This window comes from Lithobates pipiens, unplaced genomic scaffold (genome assembly GCF_037356315.1).
Source record: "Lithobates pipiens isolate NorthernLeopardFrog02 unplaced genomic scaffold, aLitPip1_a1.2 Scaffold_8, whole genome shotgun sequence".
In the NCBI taxonomy this organism is placed as follows: domain Eukaryota; kingdom Metazoa; phylum Chordata; class Amphibia; order Anura; family Ranidae; genus Lithobates; species Lithobates pipiens.
In genome coordinates this window covers 342,718,754-342,746,049 of record NW_027507903.1, presented here as the reverse complement: position 1 = coordinate 342,746,049, position 27,296 = coordinate 342,718,754, and the positions used below count along the sequence as shown (strand labels likewise).

Genomic DNA, 27,296 nt, shown 5'->3' with positions numbered 1-27,296 from the left:
AATTTCGCTTTTTTTTGTTTATAGTGCAAAAAAATAAAAACTGCAGGGGCGATCAAATACCAACAAAAGAAAGCTCTATTTGTGTGGGGGGAAAAAAAAGGGACGTAAATTTGGTTTGGATACAAAGTCACACGACCTGCAATTGTCAGTTAAAGCAACACAGTGCCGAATAGCAAAAAGCGGTCTGGTAGTTCACATCTGGTTTTTGGTTTCACAGACTTCCATGGATCAAAAGAGCATATTGAAAAATGCAAAATGCACCTGGAATATGCAAACTGCAACCTGCATAGGTGTCAACCAGGCCTTAGTCAGTCTTGACTAAAATGCAGTTTTAGTCGTATTTTCGTCATCTGAATTGTTTTAGTCAACTAAAAGCTCCAGTACAATTTAATTGACTAAAAGCTAATGGGTTTAGTTAAATTTCAATGCATTATTTAAGCATTTCTTTAGAATTGACAAACATTATATACAGTACTCCTGAAGCAAACATCTAATAACATGTTATTTATGGTATTAAAGAGGAAGTAAACCCTAATGGGTTTACTTCCTCTCTTTCATTCCCTGCAAAGGTAAAGCATAATGGACTACTATGCATCGCATAGTAGTCCATTATGTGTCACTTACCTGACACAGGAGCCAGCGAAGTCACCGCTGTCCCCTGTAGTCTGGAGCATCCATCTTCTCGGTGGGTCTCGCCGCTGTCATCCGGCGAAGCCACGATGACGTCACTCCCGCGCATGCGCACGGGAGCCACCACGCGTGGCATATCGCTGTTGACGGGTGCCGCGCTCAGTGCGCCTGCGTGCCGTAGACAGCGGTGCCTGTCTTTCGGCAAATATCTCCTAAACCGTGTTTCTTGGACCTACAGGTAAGCCTTAATCTAGGCTTACCTGTAGGTCAAAGTGTGTTGTAAGGGTTTACAACCACTTTAAGGGTCCTTTCACACGGGGCGGATCAGTTCTGATCCGCCCCGTGGATGTCCGTTTGCTCAGCGGGGATCACTCCGCCGATCTCCGCTGAGCAGGGAGATGACAGGTCTGTCTCCGCACACTGTGCAGGGACGGACCTGTCACAGCGCCGCTCTCCCCTATGGGAGATCGGATGACGACGGACCGCAGTGCCCGTCGTCATCCGATCCGATCCGCAGACGGATGGAAAAATAGCTTTTTCCTCCGTCACACTTTTTCGGATCGGAGCGGGTCGGATGTCAGCGGACATGTCACCGCTGACATCCGACGCTCCATAGAGCTCTATGGAGCACCCGTTCAGGTCCGCCTGAAAAACTGACAGGCGGGCCTGAACGGGACGTTAGTGTGAAAGGGGCCTTAGAGTTGAACATACACTACCGTCACATTTAGCTGTTGTGATAACATCTTTATAACTAGTGCCAGATTTCATAAACAAAAATATTGCTTTTTGACCAGCAGAAACACAAAACATAAAAAAAAAACCTGTAAACTATTTGCTGCAATGCTATTGCACATATTACCTGAATATATTACAAACACTACAAATAATAAGAAAGCCTATTTCTTATTTTATTTCTTTTAGTAGCTTAGTGTACACCCCCTACATATTCTTATGTGGTAGTGCAGTGTTAATTTTGACATCAAATTTCAATTTAGTTTTAGTGTTAGTATTTAGTTTTAGTTTAGTTAGTGTTAGCACTATGCCTGTATCCTGAAATTGTACATTACAGGACACAAGTATTCAGGTACACTGGAACGTTTAAAAACAGTCAGAGGGCTTGGCAGCTCAGCAAACAAGGCCAACAGGCCCACAAAAATAAAAAGTTTACCATGGGTGGCTCAGAGCCCACGGGGACACCTAGGAAACCTTATGGGTGAAGCTGGCTTCAGCTGAACATTCACCTGGTAAAAATGTAACCAATTGCGGACCACCCAGCGCACATATATACGGAGACAGGGCGGTCCTTGCGCCGGATCACATACATATACGTGATCTTATATTTCTGGGTAGGTGGCGTGTGCTCCGCCCCATCTGTGCTGCGATACAGTAGAGCACAAGCCGATCACAAAATCTCAGTCAACGATTTAGAGCTGGGGCCTGCTGATCGGCTTAGTGAATCAGAGGACAGAGCCCCGTGTGTACACACAGCAGAGATGTGGCTGCTTTTTTCTCCCTGCAAAGCAACACCACATCTACTAGTAAATGCAGCACACATTAAAGTTAACTATTTTATTGCCTTGTTAACCCTATCCCAGCGAGTGTCATTAGTACAGTGACACTGTGTAATATCACTGGTGACGTTAGTCAGTTCCCACCCAGTGTTCGTGTCAAATTGCATGCCGCACAATCACAGATCCATTATAAGTCGCTGATCACCACCATTAGTATTATTAAAAAATAAATCCCAATAAGTGTATATTGATTGTATACACTATAACTTTCATACAAACCAATCAACATACACTTATTGGGGTACATTTTTTTTTTAACCAAAGACATTTAACAGTAAAAACTAAAAATGCATTTTTTACATTATAGGGAGAGTTTTTACTGCAAAAATAAAAAATGACAAAAAAAACTCCCAACGCCAAAAAACGCCTACAAACACTTTTGCATTTTTAACACTGCTTTTTCCTAGTAGCAGCACTGGCATTTTTTAAACATTCTGCGTGCATGAGCCCTTATAGCAGAAAGTAAAAAAAAAAACAGTAGTGATCAAAATCCACAAAAAAGCTATATTTCTGTGAAACGTACAGTGTTGCATTATCGTGCAATGGCCCGTTGAAGTTGCTCTGGTCATGAAGGGAGTAAAACCTTCCAGAGCTCAAGTTGGCTAAATGTCCTAATATCTGTTTTGCCAGCATTCAATCTCCTCTTGAAGGCAGCAGTATAACGCAATGTATCCAAATACTCATCCTGTAATTTATGTATAAAGGACAAACATTTTCAATAGAGCGGTCAAGGCTTTGAAGAACTTCTGCCAAAACTTATTGCTGTCATTTCCTTCCTGTCATGGCGACAACAGCAGATTTCTTGTATGGGTGTTACATACAAGAGGGGGGGTTGGGAAAGTCCCCCAAATGCGGTCACAGGGGAAGATAAAATCCTGACATAGTGGGGAAAATTACTATTTGATCCCCTGCAAATTTTGAAGGGTCTATAATTTTTTTAATCATAGGTGTATTTTAAAAGATAAACAGAACATTAACCAAAAATTCAGAAAAAAAAAACATGATACAAATGTATTTTACTCACCGCACCTCAATTTATAAGTATTTGATCCCCTTACAACCAACAATAAGGAGCATTTGGGCATTTTTTCCAGCAGCCCCTGAACTTATATTATCAGCATATGTACACTCAGACGTTTATAGTAATTTAGAAGCAGTTGAGGTTAGAATGATTTTTTTAAGCCAACATTTATATTCAGGACGGTAGTTCAGGGGCATTTGAAAACGCTGTGTAAACGTGGTAACTCGCATTTTCATTTATAGGCGTTTTCAATGTGGAATCATTTCTGACCATTTGTAATGTTAAAAAAAAAAAAAAAAAAAAAAAAAAAAAACAGGACTTCCCAGAACCCTAGAGAAGGCACGAGCAGGAGCCACTGTTTATTCTTGCACTGTAAGGCTCGGTTCACACCGTACGCGGCACGACTAGTCGCGCCGCGACCTGCCGTGACCTCAGCGGCGACTTGCAAAACGACTTCTGTATAGAAGTCAATGCAAGTCGCCCGAGGTCGCCGCAAAAGTAGTACAGGAACCTTTTTTCTAAGTCGGAGCGACTCGAGTCGCTCCTATTAGAACGGTTCCGTAGTACAGAACGGGGGCGACTTGTCAGGCGGCGAAGTCGCCTGGACAAGTCGCCCCTGTGTGAACCGAGCCTAAGGGGGGGGGGGGGGGGGCGGGTCTACTGATCTGTAAAATCAGTTATCTGTAAAAATAACACTTCTAAAAGCAAATGCTCATAAACACAGCATGTAAAAGTGGCAAAACTGGCGTTTTTAACTGTCGGTAACTAGCTGTCAAGTTCCAGCATTCAGAAGAGGCTTTCAAACATCCTCTATACATGAAGCCCAATAAGGTGTTCCTAACGACAACTCATTACATGTATAAAAGACACCAGTCCACAGAATTTCTTTCTAAACATAGCATCATTGGCAAGACAAAAGAGCTGTCAAAGGAAGTCAGTGACAAGATTGTAGACCTGCAGAAGGCTGAAATGGGGTACAAGACTATCAGCAAGAAGCTTGGTGAGAAGGAGAGGAGAAATCACCCTCAGTCTGGAGCTCCATGCAAGATTTCACAAATTGAGGTAAGTAAGGATAATCATGACAAAAAGTGAGGAATCAGCCCAGAACTACACGGGAAGACTTGTGAATGCTCTCAAGGCAGTTAGGACCACAGCTACCAAAAAAAAAAAAAAAAAAAAAAACTAAAATGGTAACACAGTATGCTGCCATCGATTGAAATCCTGCAGCACCAGCAAGGTCCCCCTCCTCAAGAAGGCACATATACAGGCCAGTCTGAAGTTTGCCAATGAACATCTAAATGATTCAGATAGGGATTGGGAGAAAGTGCTGTGGTCAAAGGAGACCAAAATCAAGCTCTTTGGCATTAACTTAACTTTTTGAAGAAAAATGTGGACTATGACTCCAAGAACACCATCCCTACAGTCAAGGACGGAGGTGGAAACATTATGCTATGGGGCCGTTTCTTCCCTCAGCCAGAACACTGGATGGGTCTTCCAGCATGACAAAGACCCAAAACATACCACCAAAGCAACAAAAGAGTGGTTCACGAAGAAGCACTTTAAGGTCATGGAGTGGCCTAGCCAGTCTCCAGACCTTAAAGTGGATGTAAACCCTCACAAATACTCAGTTAAGTGAACAGCTTCAGATGATATACAGGAATGAAACATCTCCCTACATAAGTTTTACAAGTCTTTCTGCTGTATATATTTTCTTTAGAAAATTCAGATCCTGTTAGGAAGTTTTCTCTTCCTGTTCAGCACTGCAGTGAAGCCTGGGGCTTACAGCCAAGACAGCCGATTGGAGAAAAGGCACCCCCCCCCCCTCCTCATAGGTAGGGACTTTCAGATCTCTTCATTGAATAGTTCAGCACTCTGCTAATCTATTTATAGCATCCTCCCCAACAACTCCAGCTGGTTGCATCTTAGTTGATGGAAAAAATGTCAGAAGTTATCATGCTGATAACAGAAGAATGGAGCAGGAGACAGCTATGGGACATATGAATCAGGTTTACAGCCACTTTAATCCTATAGACAATTTATGGAGGGAACTGAAACTTCGAGTTGTCAAGTGACAGCCAATAAACCTTAAAGATTTAGAGAAGATCTGTGTAAAAAAAATAATAAAAAAAATAAATAAATAAGAAGTGGACCAAAAATCCCTCCCGAGATGTGTGCAAACCTGGTGAACAACTACAAGAAACGTCTTTACTCTCTGCGGGCCAACAAGGGTTTCTCTACCTAGTGCCAAGTCATGTTTTGGTTGGGGGATCAAATACTTATTTTACTCACTGAACTGCAACTCAATATGTAACATTTATATCATGTGTTAGTCTGGATTTGTGGTTGATATTCTGTCTCTATCATTTAAAATACACCCATGATAGAAATTATAGACCATTCTTTGCAAGTGGGAAAACTTACAAAATCTGCATGGGATTAAATAATTAATTTTTTTCCACTGTATATTAAAGCGGTATGAAACCCAAAAATTTAATATATTGCAGTTTACCAATCAGTTTTCTTTTTTAGGCTTCTCCCCCCCCCCAGTTTTCACCTAGTGAACTGGCCAGTAAACACACCTCCTGTAATGGAGTGCCCCACTATGGGTGAAGCAGCACTGAGGGAACCTTTTTCAAGCAGCCTTGTTAGAATGGCAGAAGCAGTGTCTTAGATGTACTAACAGATTTATATACACTAACAAACCCGAGCCAATACTTTATATTCAGTTACAGTTTTTGTTCCTTTTGGTTTTATGTAAATAAATGCTGATCAGTTTAAGCACCCATCTGTGGTAATGGTTTGTCTCCACCCTCTAACTAAAAGAGTGTTTCTGTTGAAAAACAACAGACTTACTGGTTGGATCACCAGGTAAAAAGCTTAAAAAAAACATTAATGCAAGCACAAGATCTAAGAATTGATGAGAAGCGATACAAACATATTATATTATATTTAGGTTTAACACTGCTTTAAACTTTTTCATACGCTACCCAAAAAGTAAAAATAAAATCTGTTCTGGAATTACACAACATTTTTTTTTTAAAACAAATATATATGAGAGAGACATAAATACATACAGTCATGGGCAAAAATACTGGCACTCCTGCAATTCCGTCAGATAATTTAATGTTTAGGCATTCTCATGTTTTATTTCTTTTGTTTGAATTGGTAGGACACAAAAAAAAAAAAAAAAAAAAAAAAAGAGTGGCTAATCAGAGGTCATGGGTCTTAGCGGGACACTGACCTAAAGCACCCAGAAAAGGTTTAAGACAAAGCACTGGAGAGTACTGAACAGGCCAGCAATGAGTCCAGATCTAAATCCCATAGAGCAGTGCTTCTCAACTTCAGTCCTAAAGCACCCCCAACAGACCACGTTTTGGGAACTTCCCTTAGCCTGCTTTCACACTGGAGCCGGCTGGCGTTGATGGTAAAGCAATGTTTTACCGTTTTTGCAGAGGTTTTCAGCCGCTAGTGGCCAAAAAAGGGTTAATACAACCTGAAAAGCAGCGCTGCCCATTCATTTCAATGAGCGGGGTCTGTTTAGGAGTTACTCCAAAGATGCTGCTTGCAGGCGTTTTTAACATCCTGCCAGCGAATCATCTCAGTGTGAAAGGGGTCTTAAACAAAATAGCTCTTATCAATACCATGTCATTGATATTCATTTAAAGCAGCTGTGCCAAGTAAAGGAAAACCTGAAAACATGGCCTGCTAGGGGTACGTGAGGACTGAGGTTGAGAGGCCATGCCATAGAGCGCCTGTGAAGAGATCTCAAAACTGCAGTTGGGAAAAGGACCCTTCCAATCAATCAGAGACCCGGAGCAGTTGGTGAAAGAAGAGTGGTCCAATTCCAGAGAGGTGCAAGAAACTCACTGATTGTTACAGGAAGCCATTGATTTCTGCTATTTTGTCCAAGAAGTGTGCTACCACATATTGAGGGCGACAGCTTTTTCCAGTCCACTTTTGCGTGGAATGCGTCAGATTTGGCTTTTAGGTTCTCCAGTTTGTGACATACCAATACAAACAAAACATGAGAATGCCTAAACATTTGCAACAATATTCTGGGCTAAGGGGTGCATTTTATGTGAAAAATGCAGGGGTGTCAATATTTTTTGCCATGACTTTATAAAGCTACAAATACACAGTTCAAAAATAAAAAAACGTGACCCAAAAGCAGTACAGCTTCCCTTTAACATAGCAGTACAAATATACACAATCATGCACATTTCTTGTATCCATTAACATTCTTTCCATATTATCTGCCACTGCTACATACGTACCTACAGATTTACAACCTTTTCAGCCTATAAAACACACACCAAAAAGCTAAACATTAAAGCTGCCACAGCTTACATGAAACTGCTCGTTACTTAGGGGTCCTGCTAATGCCAAACAAGTTTACAATTAAAAATAGAACTATAGGCAAACCTATTTAATTTTTTTGGATGGGGCGGGGATTTATAACCCCCTGTCATTTATTATACAATCTGTGTTCAATTGGGGAGGTTTACCTTTACTTCTTGTTCCACAGGAAAACAAGAAGGGAATCCCTGTAAATAAAGAGAATTCTTGGGGAGCACAGGTCACCACAGCTAGCGTCCCCATAAGAACATTCCCCCCCTATTACTTTTCTAGGGACAACCCAAAATTTTGGATTGTCTAATCTTAATTTCACTTTAAATAATAATGGTAAACAAGACAAATCCAGAGGGTGAATCTCCCTAAAGCCTCATACACACGATAGGACTTTGTACAAACTTTCCCTTGGATTTTTGTACAAAGGGCGTCGGCCCTGAACTTGTATTGCATACACACGGCAGGACTTTTTCAGCCAACTTTCACCAAACCACGTGGTTTTTCTGCTCTTTACCGCCACCTTTGGTCAACTTCTGTATTGTTGTCTGATCTTTTGCATTGGTTCTGAGCATGCCTGTTTGCACTTTGTACAAAAGTCCTATGGTTTTCTGTACACACGATCAGACTTTGCTCTATCGGACTTTTGTTGCCAGAAAGTTTGTCCGTTCGCACAGCCAACAAAAGTCCGATGAAAACCAAAAAAGTTTGTCCGATGGAGCGTACACACAGTCGGCTGTTGCTCCAAAACAGCTAATTTGCATGTTTGTTGTCAAAAAGTCTGATCGTGTGTATGGGCCTTAACAGGGACACAGACAGCAATCAAAACAGGTGTTCCAATTCCTCTTCACTCCAAAAATGAAAAGAAAAAAGTATTGCTTTATACTGCGGCAGGATGGCTCCTCTGCGCGAACCGTCATAGCTGTACATCAGCTCTTTAAAGCAATTTTGCAGACGCCCACGCACGATGACCACCAGGCATCTGTGATCGCTCATAACTGAGTAAAAAACACAAATCCCAGTTCTGTCAGGAGAGAGAAGACAGATCATGTGCGCCTACTAAGAACACCAATTAGTCTCCTCCCCTAGTCAGTCCCATCCCCCAGTTAGAACACTCCTAGGGAAAACAGTTAACCCCTTGATCGCTCCCCTAGTGTTAACCCATTCCCTGCCAGTGACATTTATACAGTAATCAGTGGCTATTTTTAGCTCCAAATCGTTTAAATGTCAATGGTCCCAAAAAAAAAAAAAGTGTCCGATCTGTCCGCCGCAATGTCGCAGTCACAATAAAAAAATAAAAAAAATAAAAAAAAAGGAAAAATGCCATAAACTATCCCATTTCCATGCTCACTGTATTCACTTGTTTTCTCCAGTTTCATTGAGAATTGCTGTGATCTATCGGCCCCCTGGACCGGTATCAAACTTCCTTGACTACTTCTCCGCCTGGCTACCCTACTTTCTCTCCTCTGAAAATTACAACACTCATTCTTGGTGACTTCAACATCCCTGTTAATCTTAACACTCCTGCTACTTCTAAGCTGCTGATCTAAAACAATGGACAAGTGCTTCCACTCACTCTGTTGGCAACTGCCTTGACCTCATCTTCTACCTATGCACTCTGCACACCCTCTCCAATATTCCTTTGGCTCTGTCTGATCACCACCTTGTTAGTTTCAATCTCTCCTTGTCTGCCTCCTCCTTGCCTTCCAACTACCAAACTATTACCCGTAGAAACCTTCGCCATCTTAACCCTTTTCTTTTCTCTGCTACAGATTCTCTCTACAACAAAATCTCATCCTTGTCCTGCAACCAACTTGGCTACTTCTGTCTACAACAGTTCACTGTCATCCACCCTGGATACCTTCGCCCCCCTCACTACGCACAGAATCAGGCCCAGGCCGCTAAAACCCCGGCAGACAGACAATACCAGAAGCCTCAAAAAATGTAGCCGTGCTCTTGAGCATCTGTGGCATAAAACTAAGTCACAGCAAGACTTCAGCAAATATAAATCTGTCCTCCAAAAATACCATTCCTGCCTGCACACTGCCAAACAGACCTACTTTATTACTCTCATTAACACCCTCTCACGCAGTCCCCGTCAACTCTTTTCTACCTTTGCCACTCTACTTCGGCCTCCATTACCCCCACCCACTAACTTACTCACCGCCTAGGAGATTGCGTATCATTTCAAAAATAAGATGGAGAAGATTCGTCTCGAGATCTCCGCTCTACAGACATCTCCCTCACCTTACACTCCCTGTCCTCCTGCACAATCAATACTTTCCTCTTTTGACCCAGCTACTATAGAGGAAGTCACTAAACTTTTTTCTAATGCCCACCTAACCTCCTGCTCCCTGGACCCTGTTCCTTCTCAAACACTACGGTCACCATCTGACTCAATCCTACACTCCTTAACTCATATCTTCAACCTCTCACTCTCTACTGGCATCTTCCCCAACCCTCTAAAACATGCACTAGTCACTCCCATACCAAAAAAGGCTTCAGACCCCACCAATCTTAACTTAAGACCCATCTCTTTACTCTCTTTTGCCTCCAAACTCCTTGAACGTTTAGTCTACAGCCGACTGAGCAACCTTTTTAGATTGTAAGCTCTAACGAGCAGGGCCCTCCGATTTCTCTTGTACCAAATTCTAATTTAACTGTAATGTCTGCCCTCATGTTGTAAAGCGCTGAGCAAACTGTTGGTTCTATATAAAACCTGTATAATAATTTTGTAGACACTATAACTTTTGCGCAAATAACAGTTATTGCGATTTCTTTTTAACCAAAAATACGTAGAAGAATACATATCTGCCTAGACTGAAGACATTTGTTGCTTTTTTGTTTTTTTATTTAGGAAATTATAGTAAAGTATAAAATAGTGTTTTTTTCCAAAAGTGATGCTTTTTTGGGTAATAGCGCAAAAAAAAAAAAACACCACAGGAGGTGATCGAATGTCACCAAAATAAAGCTCTATTTGTGGGGTGGGGGGGGGGGGGGGTGGACAATTTTGTTTGGGTACAAGGTTGCACAACTGCGTAATTGTCAGTTAAAAGGTCAATTCTTCTGGTGTTGAAGAGTTCTCATTTCTCTAATTTGCATACTTGTTCCGAGTTGGCAACTCCAAGTACTAAAGCCAGCAGGTGAGCAGAACAGCCAGGCAGCATTTTAAACACTTCAATACAGGGCACTTTTCTCCCTTCCTGCCCAGGCCAATTTTCAGCGCTGTCCTGCAACACTGTATCCAAAACAAGATTTTTATAATTTTGTTCCCACAAATAGAGCTTTCTTTTGCTGGTATTTGATCATAAAATGGCAGGCAGCACTGATGAGGAAGCACTGATTGGAAACCCATGGTGGTCATAGGTGGGGGTGAGGGGGGCTGCACTGATAATCAGCGCAGGTCCCCTGTCAGGAGAGCAGCCGATTTGCTCTCCTCTACTCGAATCTGTGAGTGGAGAAAAAGTCGATATACGACTCTTCCTGTCTATGCTGCGATTGGACACAGTCGATCACACGGTAAGGAGCATATGTCAGAGGCTCTTTACCAAGAGCGGTGATACAGCATGTCAGACTGACACACCACACCGACGATGGCCACGCGATTGCAACTTGCCCTGACTGGACGTCATGTGACTTCAAGCAGGCTAACTAAACCACTTTCCAGCCGTCATTCTGCTATATGGCAGGTGGAAAGTGGTTAAGGTGGTCATAAGCAGCAACCAACCCTGCATTTTGATAAGGTGAAATTACAGGAGACAAGGCATTTTTCTGACATTTGTTGATTAAAGCAGAGTTCCACCCAAAAACATCTTAAATAAAAGACCACCAAAAACGACCCCTCCCACCTTTTTATATTTGTTATGTACCTTTTCTAGTGTACAGCTGTACTTCCATTCTAACCCCGCCGCAGCTAGGTACGTCATTTCCTGCATCTGCATTGACCCCCCCCCCCCCACCTTCTGGGACGTGCGTGTGTGTCACTGCTGGTTTGCCTTAGTTGCCATGTCAGTACCTGTCCCCAAGTCACGCTTTCAAACTGCACACGCTCATGGAACAAAGACGAATTAAGGTACTTAAAAATCTCCATAGGCAAAGTTTTAAAATTTGTTATTTTTACAGGTTACAGAAGAGGTCTCGGGCTAGAATTGTTGCTCTCACTCTAACGTTGGCTGCGATACCTCACGTGTGGTTTGAATGCGGTTTACACATGTGGGCACGATGTATGCATGTGTTTGCTTCTGCGTGCGAGCACATGGGGATGCTTTAAAATTACTACTTTTTTATTGCTTATTTTTATTCTTTCCCCAAAAAAATAAAAAAAAAAAGGGACTTTTTTTGCTCACTTTTATGCTTATTACAAGGCCTCTTCATGGAGAGATCTGGGGTTTAAGTCCCCACATCTCTCCTCTAGGCAGGAAGGACCGAGATAAAAAAAAAAAACCCCCAACAAACCCACACGATCTAAAGCCTTGTATACATGATCAGTCTGTTGGCCAACAAAGCATCAGACTTTTGTCCGAAGGCCGTGTGCCAGCAACTTGTTACAGATAGGGAAATCTGACAACAGACCGTTGTCCGTCGAAGCCTTACTAGCCTGCCATCCAACATTTGTTGGCGGAAAGTTGGACAACAATTGTCTGAAGGAGCGTACTAATGGTCGGATTTTAGACCAACAGTCTGTCATCACACAATTCCCTGCCGAAAAAGCCGATCAAGTGTACAAGGCTTAAGCCTTTCCATCCAAGTACACGGCAGTAGTTACAACTGCCAGGCTGTGACATCATAAAGTAGCGACCCGGCCTCCGAAGATCATAGAGACTGCCGAAGACCATCTGGTCCCCGGTATTCTCTATGGTGAACTTCCGCCACCGGCGTATTCCTTTTCGGGATCGGAGATCGCATGGGCGAGCTGGTAGAAACACCGGAGGGTGGAGGCGCCCCCTCCCACCGCCTGTAAAAAACAAACAAACAATCAAGCAGCTGAACTGTTCTTACGGTGCAGGGAATCGCCGGCTGCAGGCATTATTCAGGATTTCCCCACTCAAAGTCCAGGACGTCATATAGGCGGGAAGTATTAAAACATTTTGTGCTTTTACTTTTTTTTTCTATTCTGAATTTTATTTTTTTTATTTTTTTATGTCATGTAACTGGCACTGTACCAATCAGTGCTGTACAGACACAGATTCATACATCAGCAGAATAGAAACTCCTCCCTCAGAACTTTCACCGAGAACAGAAAAGACATCAGTCTGAACGTGGGCTAAACAAGGTACTCAGATAATTTTTTAAAAGGTAAATATAGAGGCATGTTCTTTATACATATATTGAATCTATAATGGCAATCACACACCTATTCTGACACTTCTCACAAATATGTAAGTAACAAAAAAATTTTTGCTAGACAATTACTTAAAATCTTTTTTAACTAGAGAATAAAATGGTGGGTGTTGTAATTTTTTTTTTTCTGTCACACAGTGGTTTTTCAAAAGCAAATTTTGGAGAAAAAAAAAATACACTTTCATGAATTTTAGTGCACACAAACACAATAGAATAACCAATTTTGGTAAAATATAAAAGGATGATTTTAGTCCAAGTAAATAGATACCAAAATGTTAAGCTTTAAAATTGTGCATGCCTGTGGAACGCAACAAACTACAGTACATTAAATTATCTATAAGCAACTCTTCAAAAGCCTTTACAAGTTACCTGTTTAGGTTTAACACAGGAGGTCTGGTGCTAGAATTGTTGCTCCTAAACCAGGGCTCGACAAAACCCGGTCGCCAGGTCGCATTGGCGACTAGAAATAGCGACCTCACGCCTGGGGCAGCACAGCTGGGGGTATCCTGTGTCTGTGGACCCCCCCAGCGTGATCGCGTCGGGCCGTTCCGCCGGCGGCCGAAAATTTAGGCCGCGGCTTTGAGGCCTTCTGCGGTCCTATGATTCCTTATGGAATCTGGCGCCCTCTTGTGGTCGCCGTTGGTATGACAAACCAGCAATGTTAATGAAGATTCCTCTGCCTGTATTATATTACCTGCCTCTTCTTCCCTTTATTTAGAACCCCCTAAACATTATATATATTTTTTATTCTAACACCCTAGAGAATAAAATGGTGGTTGTTGCAATACTGTCTGTCACACCGTATTTGTGCAGCGGACTTACAAGCGCACTTTTGTTGGGAAAAATAATTTAGTTAATAAAAAAATAAAACAGTAAAGTTAGCCCAATTATTTTTTATATTGTGAAAGATAATGTTACGCCGAGTAAATGGATACCCAACATGTCACGCTTCAAAATTGCACCCGCTCATGGAATGGCGACAAACTTTTACCCTTTAAAATCTCCATAGGCGACGTTTAAAAAAATTCTACAGGTTGCACGTTTTGAGTTACAGAGGAGGTCTGGGGTAGAATTATTGCTCTCGCTCTACCGATCACGGCGCTACCTCCTATGTGTGGTTCGAACACCGATTTTTATATGCGGGCAGGACAGGGCGCGTTTAAAAATTATTATTTTTTCTGCTTTATTTTAACTTTTTTTTTTTCCACTGTTCTTTTAAAAAAAATGTTGTGTCACTTTTATTCTTATTACAAGGAATGTAAAAATCCCTTGTAATAGAAAAAGCATGACAGGTCCTCTTAAATATGAGATCTGGGGTCAGAGAGACCTCGGATCTCATATTTACACTAAAATGCAATTGAAAAAAAAATTGTCATTTGAAAAAAATGTCCCTCTAAGAGCTATGGGCAATGACTTGGAGACGGGGGGGCGGCGACGGCGCTGCTATCTTCCCCTCACTCGTCTCCATGTCAGGCCAGGGACAGGTCCGGATCGTCGTCACGGACCTGGCTCCTAACTTTTTAAGCTGGCTCCTAGATTCCAAGCAAAATTTGTCAACCCCTGTCCTAAACTGATGTTCCCAGTGATATCTCATGTGTGGTGCGATTGCAGTTTACATGTATGTGTAGGGCCAACATGTGTTTGCCTTTGCATGTGAGCACCAGGGCATTTAACAATTTTTCTTTATTCTTTTATTTAAAAAAAAAGGCCATGTATAATAATCACCTTTATTGCCATCACAAGGGATGAACAACATCCCTTATGATAGTACGGGCAGATCTCTCTTTACCAAGTGATCTGGGACCTATTAGACCTCAGATCTTTCCTCTGCCCTTAAAAGCATCAGATCAAACCAAGATCGGTTTGACTCAATGCGCTCCCAAACCTGGAAGTGACTAAATACTCATCACTTCTGGATTCTTAAACTATAGAGATGATCAGGGACGTTTTGGTCCTCGATCTCTATGGAATGGAGGGAACACCTTTCCACCACCTGTAAAAGTAATCCAGCAGCAAATTAGCCGACAGGATCACTTTCAGAAAAAAAAAAAAAAAAAAAAAAAAAAATACATAAAAAGTTCATCGCTGGCTGAAAGCAAAGAAAAAAAAAATACTGGGATGCCTGTAGCTGCAGACATTATCCCAGTATATAACGAGCAAAACCACCACGACGTACCAGTACATCGCTGGGGCTGAAGTGGTTAATCTCAAAAACAAAAATTAAATATATCACAGCTTAACAATTCTTAGATGTGGTGGTTGCATTCAGAGTGTTGGGACAAACCATTTATCAATGACAACAGTCAACATTTATGTAAAAGTTAGATCCCACAAGGGAAAAAAAAATAAAAAATAAAAGTAATTTCTGTTGCTTCTGTGGTGGAGTGAAGACACTAATGCCCCATGCATACCATGAGATTATCAGACGAATCACTGTCCTTTTTTTTGCATGCTAATCTCACTTTGAATCTGATGAATTTACTAAAGTGACAAAAATTCTCCTACGACAGAATAAAAATTTGGAAGTGATGTCATGAGTTGTAATTTATTTTCAAAACAAAAATCGTACGATCTGGCATAGTACAAAAAAAATAAAAATAAAATTCCATGCATGTCCAATAGAATAATTTTGGATAAACTGTCCTGATCAGCTCTCGAAAGCTCTGTACGATTGATTCGAATGCAGCATTTTTCATACGCTTTTCGGAACATGTGTACAGGGCAGGAGTGTGTTGCTTTATTATCACCTGCTAAAAAGGAAGCTTAAAAACAAAAAGCAGCTACCACATTAAAGCGGGAGTCCGCCGTTTTTATTTTTTTAAAGCCAGCAGCTACAAATACTGCAGCTGCTGACTTTTAAAATAATGACACTTACCCGCCCAGCGCGCCCGCTATGTCGGCACCTGAAGCCGATCTCTCGGGTGCTGCCGCCGCCATCTTGGGTATGGGAATCAGGAAGTGGAGCCTTGCGGCTTAATTTCCCGGTTCCCTACTGCACATGCGCGAGTCGCGCAGCGCAATAAGGATGGTCCCCGCTTTCTCTGGGATCCGTGTGTTTCCCAGCAGGCAGCGGGGACCTTCGGAAAGGGGCGTCGATTCTGCAGAATCTACACCGGAAGTGGGTGCAGATACCTGTACTGTACAGGTACCTGCACCCCCTTCCCCCCTGAAAGGTGCCAATTGTGGCGCCGGAGGGGGGAAGGGTTCCAATGAGCGGAAGCTCCACTTTAGGGTGGACCTCCGCTTTAAGGTCTTGCTTACACCAGTGTGCAGACATGAGTTTTTCTGCAAGCATTCTCCAAGGGGACAAACAAAACAATTGTTCTCTATGTGCCCTGTTCACACCACAACACTGGTATCATGTGTAGATTTTTTTTTCTGCGTAGGAATCTGCAACATGTATAGAACGCACATGAAAACGGATGTAAACTGGTGTCTCTACAAGTGAAATCTGTGTATATTTTTCCATCAGTTTCTCTGCACGTATGGTCAGTGTGCAAGTCGCCTAATACTTTAACCACTTGCTAACCAGCTAAGTACTGGTACATCGCTGGTTCGGAAGGGTGATATCACTGTCATCAATGCAGCGATGAGCGAGATTTTTTTTTTTTTTTCCAGCTGGCGATTCTAAAGCTGGTAAAAGTAATCAAAATGGGCAGAAGTGATTGGGGAGCCAGGCAAGGATGCAACCTGCGGCATTCAGTTCCTTGGTCACGGCGAGAGAAACGGATGAAATTTCTCCCACTGTGTGACGGCAGAAACTGGAAGCGATGAGGATTTCATCACTTCTGGTTTCGATTTGTCGTTTACAAACACTTACAGGTTTGTATAACCATCTGATCAAACCAATCTCAGAGATATGGGGTCTAAATGAGTTTGCATGAGAATCACGCAAACAAAATCATGAGTGGAAACTTTCTGCTACAAGATATGTAAAACAGGGCCTTAGGCTACTTTTTTTTTTTTTTTTTTTTATCCAAATACATTTCAGCGTGTCTAGAGGCAATCATTTTGGCGTTCATGCATTTTGTTGACTAGAATGCTCCTCTCCTGAATGCGCTGACCCTGCATTTTTTTTCTGCCTGTAACCCCCATGTGTGTGGACACATAGGCTAAAATAAAGGGGCATTTAGAGGCAGAAAATTTTTTTTAAAAAAAATAAAAACATCCTAGAGGCTAGGTTCACACCAATGTAGGTTGCGGTTGAGTTCTCTGGGTGCGTTTTGCAGAGAAACCAGAAAAAAAAAACGTAACAAAAACCTCAAGAACTGCATTATTGATGTGTTTCTGTTGCAATTTCGATTGAAGTCTGTAAAACCAAAAACGCAAGAAAAAAAAAAAAAGTCTGACCCTTACCAAAAAAATGCAGATGTGAACTTCACTCATAGGAAGCCCTGTTAAATGAAAAGTAGTGTTTTTCTGCAAAGCTGAAAACGCACTGAAAAATGCATAGGTGTGAACCAGGCCTGCAAGTGGCATTTTTGACACAGTAGTTGTTTTACTAAAACTGGAGTATGCAAAATCTAGTGCAACTGTTCATGGTAGCCAGCTTCTAATTTAGATCTCTTTAGATTGCAAGCGCCACGAGTAGGGTTCTCCTGGCCCTTCTGTACTGAAGGGTATCGTAATTGTACTGCCCCCCCCCCCCCCACAACATTGTAAAGCGCTGCACAAACTGTTGGCCCTATATAAATACTGTATAATAAAAAATGACAGCTTGTTCAATAAAGCTTTGACAAAAAATAAACATTTTTAAAAATTTAACAGTTTAGGAGATATTCACACTTGATACAGGAGCACTGAAGGTCCAGCATACGGTGCCGGACCTTTAGTGTACCGTGCCAAAACCAAGGGCTCCCGCACACATGCGCAAAAGTGACGTCATTGCGGCTCCGGCCACTCACACAGCCGAGGTTCGCAAACCCGGAAGGAGGACCTGGGAAAGATGGAAGCCCTGTGAGCGGTAAAAGCACGCCACTCTAATGTATTTTGTAATGCGATGCATACAAGCACATTATGCAATTATCTTATGGGTGAAAGTTTCTGTTTTTTTACTGCAGCGTTTTACAACTGCTTTAAGGCTGGGTTCACACTGCTGCGGTGATGAGATCGGATGTGATTCGCACTGCAGTGCAAATCACATCCGATCTCTGTCCGATGCGAGTTCAGCCATACAGATAGTATGGCTGAATTTGCATCGCATCCGGCCCAAACTCACACAGGACCCTTTTTTTGGTCCGCAGCAGAAATCGGATCGCATGGGTGTTGACACCATGCGATCAAATTCCTGTCCAAGTTTGCAGATCGCACTGCGATATGCGAACTGATCTGGGGGTGTCATTAACTTTTCACTGACGCTCCCAGCAGTTCGCATAAGGCGCATAGGGCAGTGTGAACTGCTGCCGGGAGGCATGCGATGCAGGAACCCACAGCAGATTCGCAGCATTCCCGCATCGCAGCAGTGTGAACCCAGCCTTAGATAATTGCAGACTTTTTTTTTTTTTTTTTAAAGAATAAAAACACTTGTTTTTCTTTCCATGTTGACCAAATTCAATAAGGGTAGATTACTCTCCCTTTACTTTCTGGAACTCTGTGTTGATCTTTTCAACGTGTGTACAGATGGGCAGCTCTGTACGCAGATTGCTTGTGTCTAGGCCTGCTCATCTGCCCCCAATGGCTGGTAATCACTCTATATGTAATTACAGGACAACAGCCTCTCTGCCTGTCATTGATTTATATGGCCTGAGTAGCAATAGCTGTACGTAAACACCTGGCACAGAAATAGGCTGGTCTGGGCGATGAATGGCCATGTGAATGAGCCCTACTAGTAAAAAAAAAAAAAAGTGACAAAAAAAAAAAAAGCTTCCTCTGGCCTGCAGCAGGACTTGAGTGGATTTAAAGCGTTTTACACGTTTTTTTCTGGTTTGAATGGCATAAGAAGGGTAACACCCTCTAACAACTTTTTAGTGTTGTCTGTCTCTCATTTGGGCACATTGAACACTTTACCATGATGATCACCACCAAAACAAAGTGAGGGGAAATACAAAATTTTAGAGCTGTCCCCAGAACAGGAGGTAAGGGGAAATCTTCTAACAGAGACACTTGTTCCAGGGACAATACTCTAAGAGGGGAATCCCCCTTACTTTGGAAGATTTTCTCTATTTTCTTGTTGCATGTCTGAAACAGGACGTTAAAAAGGAAATTTCCCCAATAGCACACAAACCACAAAAAATAAAACTGTCAGGGAATTTAGCCCTTTTCTAGTCTACCCAAAACCAAGAAAGTGTTTTTTAAACATACATACATACATACACATTGTTGTTGTGCATGGGGAAATGTCAAGAATTTACTTTTGCAGAGTTGTAAAGTAACTGAAAGGTCTACTTTAACCCTCTTACTGTCAGGTCTGTACCTTATATGGACTTGACAGCTGGGGGGGGGGGGGTTTACACACATTCCGGGTGGCTGCAGCCACAAGGATTTTGTGTATATCTGACAAGCAGACTCCTGTCTGTCAGATGGAAGCAATCCCTCAAACCCCACCGACATGTATCCCGGGCTCCGCTTGCCCATCAGCGGGCATGGGGCCAGCATTGAAGAAGATCGGCATTGGGTAGTGGGAGGGAGCTGAATGGCTGCATGTCCGCTCTCTTCCTCTTGATGATGATGATGATGATGATGATGATGATGATTCGGAAGCAACGTTTGACATCACTTCTGGGTCTCCCTGTCAGTTGCCCCGGCCACCATACCTGGGAAAGAACATAATGCACTGTGATCTGCATTACATTCAGTGGAGCACAGAGGAGACACCCAGGGTCTAAAATGACCCTGGATGTCTCATTAAAGAGACCTTGTCAACACGATTAAAGTTACACCCAAGAACATAAAATCCCTCCCCCAAAGAAATTTGAGGCCCCCCCCACATGTGAACGCATGCATTGGGGGCATGAAAACTTGTGACTGCGATACACAGATTACATATCATCACACACACCGGAGTGAGAAATATTTCTAGCACTATACCTCCTCCATAGAGCTAAACTGATAGGGGCTTAACAATTTAACTTACCTTTGTGGCAATATCGTGCAACATAACAGATTGCAATGACCATTACTTTATTCTCTAGGGCGTCTGCTTTCAGAAAATATATAATGTTTGGGGGTTTTATGCAATCTTCAGGCCTAAAATAATTAAAAAAAAATAAAAAAAAAGTGTGCAAAAAAAAAAAAAAAAGTCTCTGGAAGCAAGATTTAAAGGATCAATCCAGACAGCTCAAAAAATATATATGCGGTAGCAGCTGGGAAGTTAATGAAATATTAAATAATCATCAATTTTAATCCTTGACGACTCTGGTAACATTTAAAGAATTGCGAATCTGTGCAGTAGTTACAAGAGATCGCCATCTTCCAGTTTTATTCTTTATGTGACAGAGAATGAAACCATCTCCCCTGCGGCAGCAAGATGTGCGACTCCACAGCACTGGGAGAAGAAAAAAAGCTATAAAAGTCCAGTTTGGACAACAGAAGGTGAAAGTCCACCATTACATATATCACCTACAAGCAACTTTGAAGTATAATGAATTGGTTCACCCAGAAGACTCCCCAACAACTGCAAGAAGCTGCTTTTCAGTGGCCAACCGCAAGAATCAACCAGTTATTGCTAAAATCAAACATTTTTGTTTAGGTATCATTGAGACTTGCTTCCAGTTGCCGAGAAACAGCAGCACTTTAAAAGCTGCCTATGTGAAATGTTCCCACTTTCGTGAGAAAGGAAAAATTGTCTATGTAAACATTTCTGCAGTACGTAAAATCAAACTCAAACAGCGTATTATGAATATGTGTGTGGCAAACAATCCAGTGATCTACAAATAACATATTCCAAATAGAAATCAATTACCTAGTTTAGAAAATAAACAGAAATAAATGTGTCTGTTGATGGACAACGTGTATTGCTGACAGACACTTTTTGAATCCACCTACAAGACTTATCCACAAATCTATAATAAGCAGGTATGATAGCAACAGCATCATCTCTTTGCACTCCTATGTCTCTATCCTAGCATCCCCCATCAATGATGCCACAGACATGCTCGCTGGCCTGAAGTTTAGGAACAAAGCCATGACGTCAATTACTGGAGATTCAGCCCATCACAGCACACGCTGAGCCCTGAAAAGACGCTATTTTCTTCCAAGACTGCACAAAAACATAAAGCAGCAGACAAGGCTAAACAAACAGATCATTAAAATATAATTATATATATACATATATATAATAAAAAGAAGGAAGTGGAAAGGGGAAAGACTGAAATTAGAAAGATGTGTATTTCCTATCAAGCCTCTGTCTGTATATTGCTACTTGTCATCACAAAGGAATCATTTGAAGCAGACAGGCTGCATTACCGGTGTGGTCTGCAGGCCCGCTCAGTACAAATCTGTGAAAAGATCAACACCAACAGTAGGGTTCCTACTTAAAAAAAACAAAAACAAAAAGAGCTTTTTAAACAGAGAGGATGTCACACCTAAAAATGTCTCCACGCAGGCTGCCCCCCCCCCCCCCCCTTTACTGGAATCAGGAAACCATGTTTAAACGATGAATTCACAACCAATAACCACAAAGGGACTGCCCGGGCCACGGTCAAAAGCAAAGTGTCTGTCTAACCTCCCCCCTCCAGCTTGACACACATTTCATGTCAGCACTGAGACCGTTATAAATAGGGGCTGGGGGAGGGACACACATTACATATCCTGATGGGGCTATCCGGGCACTGGAAATCCCATCAACTACACATTAGCAGGTTTGGAAAGTAGGTATCGCCATGCGTATTCCCCGTACTATTCAATTAATGCTTTAACTACCCAAACAGATGGATTCCTTGCCATTGGGGAATGACAACAAATCAAAACGCTCTGGCTGGAAATGATAACTCCCTGTGAGATTCATCTGCAGGAAAATAATTGAAAAAAAAAAAAAAAAATATTGAATCCCAAAGACAAAAGGAAGAAAAAAAAAAATAAAAAATAAACGCGATCATATGAAAGCACAAGTCTGGAGAAACTGACAGCTGCCGTAAAAAGTAGAACCGACTTATCAAGTGTCCCAATTCACAAGGCTAAATAGGAATCTTTAAACCCCACTGGCCCCATCTGAACATAGCTGTCATTTATGTTAAAGCCATATTAAGCCTAAAACCAAAAATGTAATATATTGCAGCTTACTAAAAAATTTGATGTGGTGGCTGCATTAGTTTTCTTTTTTTTTTAGGCTTTCCTTCTGTTTTCCCCCGTGATCTGGCCAGTAACACACCACCTGTATTAGTAAGGCACACCTCTGGAGGAATAAGAACTGGAGGCACAGCAGACAGCAACATTGTCATTCTGGGGGGAGGGGAGTGTTGGGTGTACCATCAGATTTAGATACACTAACAAATTAAAGGCAAATTCAGCTAAGGCCCCTTTAACACTGGTAGAATCTGTCAGCGGATCCTCCTGCTCAGCAGGGAATCTCTCTGCTGATCCCTCGCTGAGCAGGCGGATGACAGGACCATGTCCATTCTGCTGATGCAGAGCGGACACAGCCCTCTGTCCTCTAAGGCCCCATTCACACTTGAGCATAGCGTTTTCAGGCAGAAAATCGCGCGATTTTGCTGCGTTTTTACCTCGATTTAGTGCGGGCAAAGGGTCACCAATGTAAAAAAGAAAAACACCCAAATCTGCCCGATTCAAGTGACAAAAAAGGCTCCAGAACTTGTTTGAGCTTCAGGCGACTTGGAGTGGAGATGTGAACTATCTCCATGGAGAATAATAGATTTTTTCCCCGCCAGGCTTCTAGCTTCAAGCTACAAAACGCTCAGGTGTGAATGGGGCCTTAGGGTTGTCGGATGGAAACTGCCTGCCCGTCCATTTACACCGGATCCCCATACAGTGTAAATTACTGTTTTTATCAAATAGGATTGGATCAGATGTTGTTGGGTGTCAGACATGTCTATTGACATCCACAGCTCCACAGAGAGCAATGGATGTTCTGATGGGTTCCACCTTAAGGCTACTTTCACACTGGGGCATTGCAGGCACTTGTGGTAAAGCAGCGCTATATTCGTCCACTAGCTGGGCAGCTTTAACCCTCGCTAACACCCGAAAAAGGGTTAAAAACACCCGCAAAGCGCCGCTGCAAGTTTGCAGCACTGTCCCAATATTTTCTATGGGAATGGCCGCTTTAGGAGCGGTAAAAACACTGCTCCAAAGATGCGAATTGCAGGACTTTGACTGTCCTGCAAGCACACCGCTCAGGCTTTCACACTGGCGAGACAACAGCGGCTGTTTCAGGACCCTTTGCAGGCGCTATTTTTAGGGATGTATCGCCTGCAAAGCGTCCCAGTGTGAAAGGGGCCTAAAAACTCACATGTACCAGATCGATCAGTCCATCCATACGTGAGAAAGGGGCCTAACATTTTATAAGCAGATATAGCCTAGGTTCACACTGATGCGGGTTTGAAATCGTGCGAGTTCAGCTGAACTCGCACGATTCCAACTTCAGGAGCGATTTCAGAGACATCTGTGCGGGTTCCCGCACAGATGTCTATTGAAATTGTCTCGTAGTCGCCAAGAGTAGTGCAGGAACTACTTTTGGGAATCGATACGGCGTCTCCAGATTCAGACAGTGCCATTGCGAACAATGAATTAGCGGCGATTTGACATGTCACGTGGGCATAGAATCTTTTTTCAGGATAAGGGCTGGTTCACACCAAGAATCACACTTTAAGACCCCTTTTACACTGGGGCGCTCTGCAGGTGTTACAGCTCTAAAAATATCGTCTGCAAAGCACCCTGAAAGAGCTGCTCCTGTCTCTACACTGTGAAAGCCGAGGGCTTTCACACTGGAGAAGTGCGCTGGCAGGATGCTAAAAAAGTCCTGCTAGCAGCATCTTTGGAGCGGTAAAGGAGCAGAGAGCAGCAGCGCTTTGCGGGTGGTTTTAGCCCTTTCACGGCTGAATAGCACCGCAAAATTGATGTTAAATCGCCACCAAGAATAGTGGCGCTTTACCGCTGCTGCACCCACCGCCCCAGTGTGAAAGGGGCCTTACACACAGTGCAGTCTGAGGCCTTTCATTTTGAATGGGTTGATTTGCACTGGACCACACCAAAAGTAGTGCATACAATCCGGTGCAAGCAAGCATTTGGGGCGTCGTTAACTTAACACTGGCGTTTGCTGAGGATTGGAAATGCACATGGAACCTGGATTTCCTGCACGGTGTTTTGGTGTGAATAGGGAGCTTAAGGTTTTATAGGAATAACTAAAAGCTGATCATAGTAAGCACTCCTGTCAGCGGTAAAGGGTTTGTCACAACACTAACTGCTACAGGATGTAGCAGTTAGTGTTGCAACAAACCCTTTACTGCTGACAGGAGTGCTTACAATGATCAGCTTTTAGTTATTCCTATAAAACCTTAAGTGCCCCCGTTCACACCAAAACACCGTGCAGGAAACCCGGGTTCCAGTGCAGTAAACCTGGACAGCTTCATCCGTTGAAAGACAGAGACTTACTGGCTGGATCACCACATGAAATTAAAGGAAGGCCTATAAAAGAAAACGAATGCAGCCATCACATCTAAGGATATTACAATTTTGGTTTCGGGTTTAATATCGCCTTAAGTATCCCTATCCTGTGGTGTAAGCTCAGGGGGAATTAAAGTGATGTCTGAAATGAGAACTGCTTGTATTGCCCCACAGTGATTCAAAGTGTGATCCCCCATTTTCTAGGGCAAGCATGAACGTGATTGGCTGACGTGGGGGTAACCCAGTGTTGGTGGCAGACGCTGGAGGCCCTCTATATGCTCCTGGCTGATTGTGGAGTGTAAACAAAGCTGCCTGTAATCCGGGGATGTCTGCCTGTCCTCCCCCCAATCACACATCATCATTCCTCCCTGCCTGGTGACAACACATGTGTTAATGGGGGTGATTATGATGAGGAAGAGAGGGACCCCCTGCTGAGGGGTGATCGGGTCAGCAACAGCCATGGAGGAGGGGCAGGTGATCCTGGAAGCTAGCACTCCCTGTATACTTGAGTGTGATGGCGCAGACACACGGACACAGTCCAGGCCATCTCTTTACCTTCAGCTCCACCTCCTGTCTGTGAGAGGCCTCCGGCCCGGGCGCTGCCACAGCAGCCAAGTCTTCTCCCTCCCCCACCGGGCGGTACGGGGGATTTAGAGCCCAGTGTGTCTCCGCTCAGCACCTCCGCCGCGCTTCCAATGTCCTCCCCACGACCAGTCTCCTCATTATTGGCCCGCCGTGTGTCTCTCCCTTCTCGGAGATACAACAGCCCGTGTCTCCTTAGCTCTCCCGGTGTTTCTCCTCTCTCCCGGTCTCGGTGTCTCTCAGCTAGTGTTGGGAGGGGCTCCCCTCCAGTCACGTGACGTACCACAAGGAGGCGCTTCCCAGGCCTTCTCTGGGCCTAGGCGCGAGCCGGTTAGTCAGAGCGAGAGGGCGCATGCGTACGGAACTAGCCCAATAGACCGCATGTTCTGTTAAATTCTCCAACCCGTCAAAAACTCCAACCACGTAATTTCCGGAAGGAGTTTTTTTTTTGACGCGTTCGCTGTGTTGCCCATGCGCGTGCGCGCGCCCAAAAGCCGTCAGATAGTCACGTAAAAGCAATCAAATACTTCAACTGCAATCGCCGCATGGCGCCTGCGCGCCTTCAGACATTCGCACATGCGTACTACAGACTAAAACAAACCCATCAAATGCTCTAACTGCAATCTTCGCAGCGCGCCTGTGCGGGAAGACTGACAGTCCGGTCAAAGGTCAGGTCACTGGAACGTCGTGTCGCCTGCTAGGAGTCTGGTGGCCATATTATTGGTTGAACTCCCTTGCGAGCTTCAGCAATTTTACAATTCCACGGCCTAACTTGTATATGAGTAATTGTGAAGCAAATATAACATGGAGAAGATATTGTTTCGATTTTAGTCTCATAACATGAATATGAAGAGATTGGTGTGCCATCTAGTGGAATTTGTGGGCATTGCATTTAAGTGTTGTGTAAAGTGCTTGTAAACCTCAGACCGGAAATATGAACAAAGCATACCTCCCAGTCTACAGTGTGTACTTGTCTCAATTCTACCTGCTGCTTTGTTCCTCTGCTATCTGTATGAGTCACTTCTGACAAGTTATCAAGAGAAAAAAGCCGACGGGAGGGTTCACCAGCACACAGCCTGTGGTTAACAGACCCAGCCCTGTTTCTAAATGCTGTGTAAAAATGGTGGTGGGGGGTGATTCCATTCAATCAGGTCTCAGAGTTCTTCCCACTGAGATCTGGAGAATTTAACGTCAGCTCCCCCCTCATTGCTTTCTCGAGGTTCGGGAAAGCTTTAGAGTCTGGACTTAGAGAAGAGAGGGCTGCAGATAAACATATACAACATATTGAGGAGGATTTGTTTAATCTCAGTGTATGACCCTAGGTCAGTCACTTCACTGGGTATGTGTGAGGATTTACAACCACTTTAGTACGACTATAGTGTGGTACTATAGTTCTGGGAGGGCATCCATAGACTACCTCCCAGAATGATGCACTTACAGGCTGAGGCTGCTGTCACGTGAAATCATTGTTAAAGCGGGGTTCCACTGTCTCCAAGGTTGTTTTTTTTTGCATCATGACAATGATTAATATATGTAAAGATATAACTCACTTGATCATTTTAAAAATAATTCTGCAGTCCGTTTTCACCACAAAAACGAAGTTATAAAAGTGTATGCTGACGTTTGTCATTTTGCCTGTGGGCATGTGAAGCCCACAGGCATCCTCTTCCGGGACACTGTGCGTCTAATGGTCTGCCCGTATCCCTGATCTCGCGCATGCGCAGTAATCAGAGCGCCTTTTATCTTCGGATATTTTTGCAAACTGCTTGTCATCCGTACTGCGCATGCACAGTACACGACACGGCACTATCCGACGGGATAGTATTCGACAGGACACCGTCAACAGCTCACAACGGCTCTATCAAAATCCCGCGAGATCTCGCGGTAGGCATCGGCAATGACTCCTGGGAATAATGACACGAGCTCCCAGGAGTCATTGCAGGTGAAAAGGAAATGACGAAATAGCCGCAGTTGACCCGCCCATATCCGCAGATAAGAGACAGGAAGCAAAGAAGGACATTACAAAAAAAGGTACAAAAAAAAAAAAAAAAAATTCCATTTAGTTAAAAACACATTCATGGCTTTTGGTTGAGCAAAACATTGAAAATAGGATGGAGCTCCGCTTTAAGGCAGCAGTCCACTTTACAAGTGAGTATGCTCTACTTGCATAGTTAACAGTTTGTGTATGTTTCACTTTTTGACTTTACTTTAGCTTCTCCTAAGAGATGCAGCTATTTTGAGTGGGTACT

General features: G+C 43.1%; 1 protein-coding gene across 3 annotated transcripts in view; it reads right to left on the bottom strand.

The window, feature by feature from the left end:
• Positions 1-25,355, bottom strand: part of AFF4 (ALF transcription elongation factor 4) — a 207,645-nt gene extending 182,290 nt beyond the window's left edge. For all 3 annotated transcript variants that reach the window (XM_077473202.1, XM_077473203.1, XM_077473204.1), the window contains exon 1: positions 25,021-25,355. The gene's annotated coding sequence lies outside the window, so the exon portion shown is untranslated. The remainder of the gene's footprint in view (positions 1-25,020) is intronic.
• Positions 25,356-27,296: the final 1,941 nt, after the last annotated feature.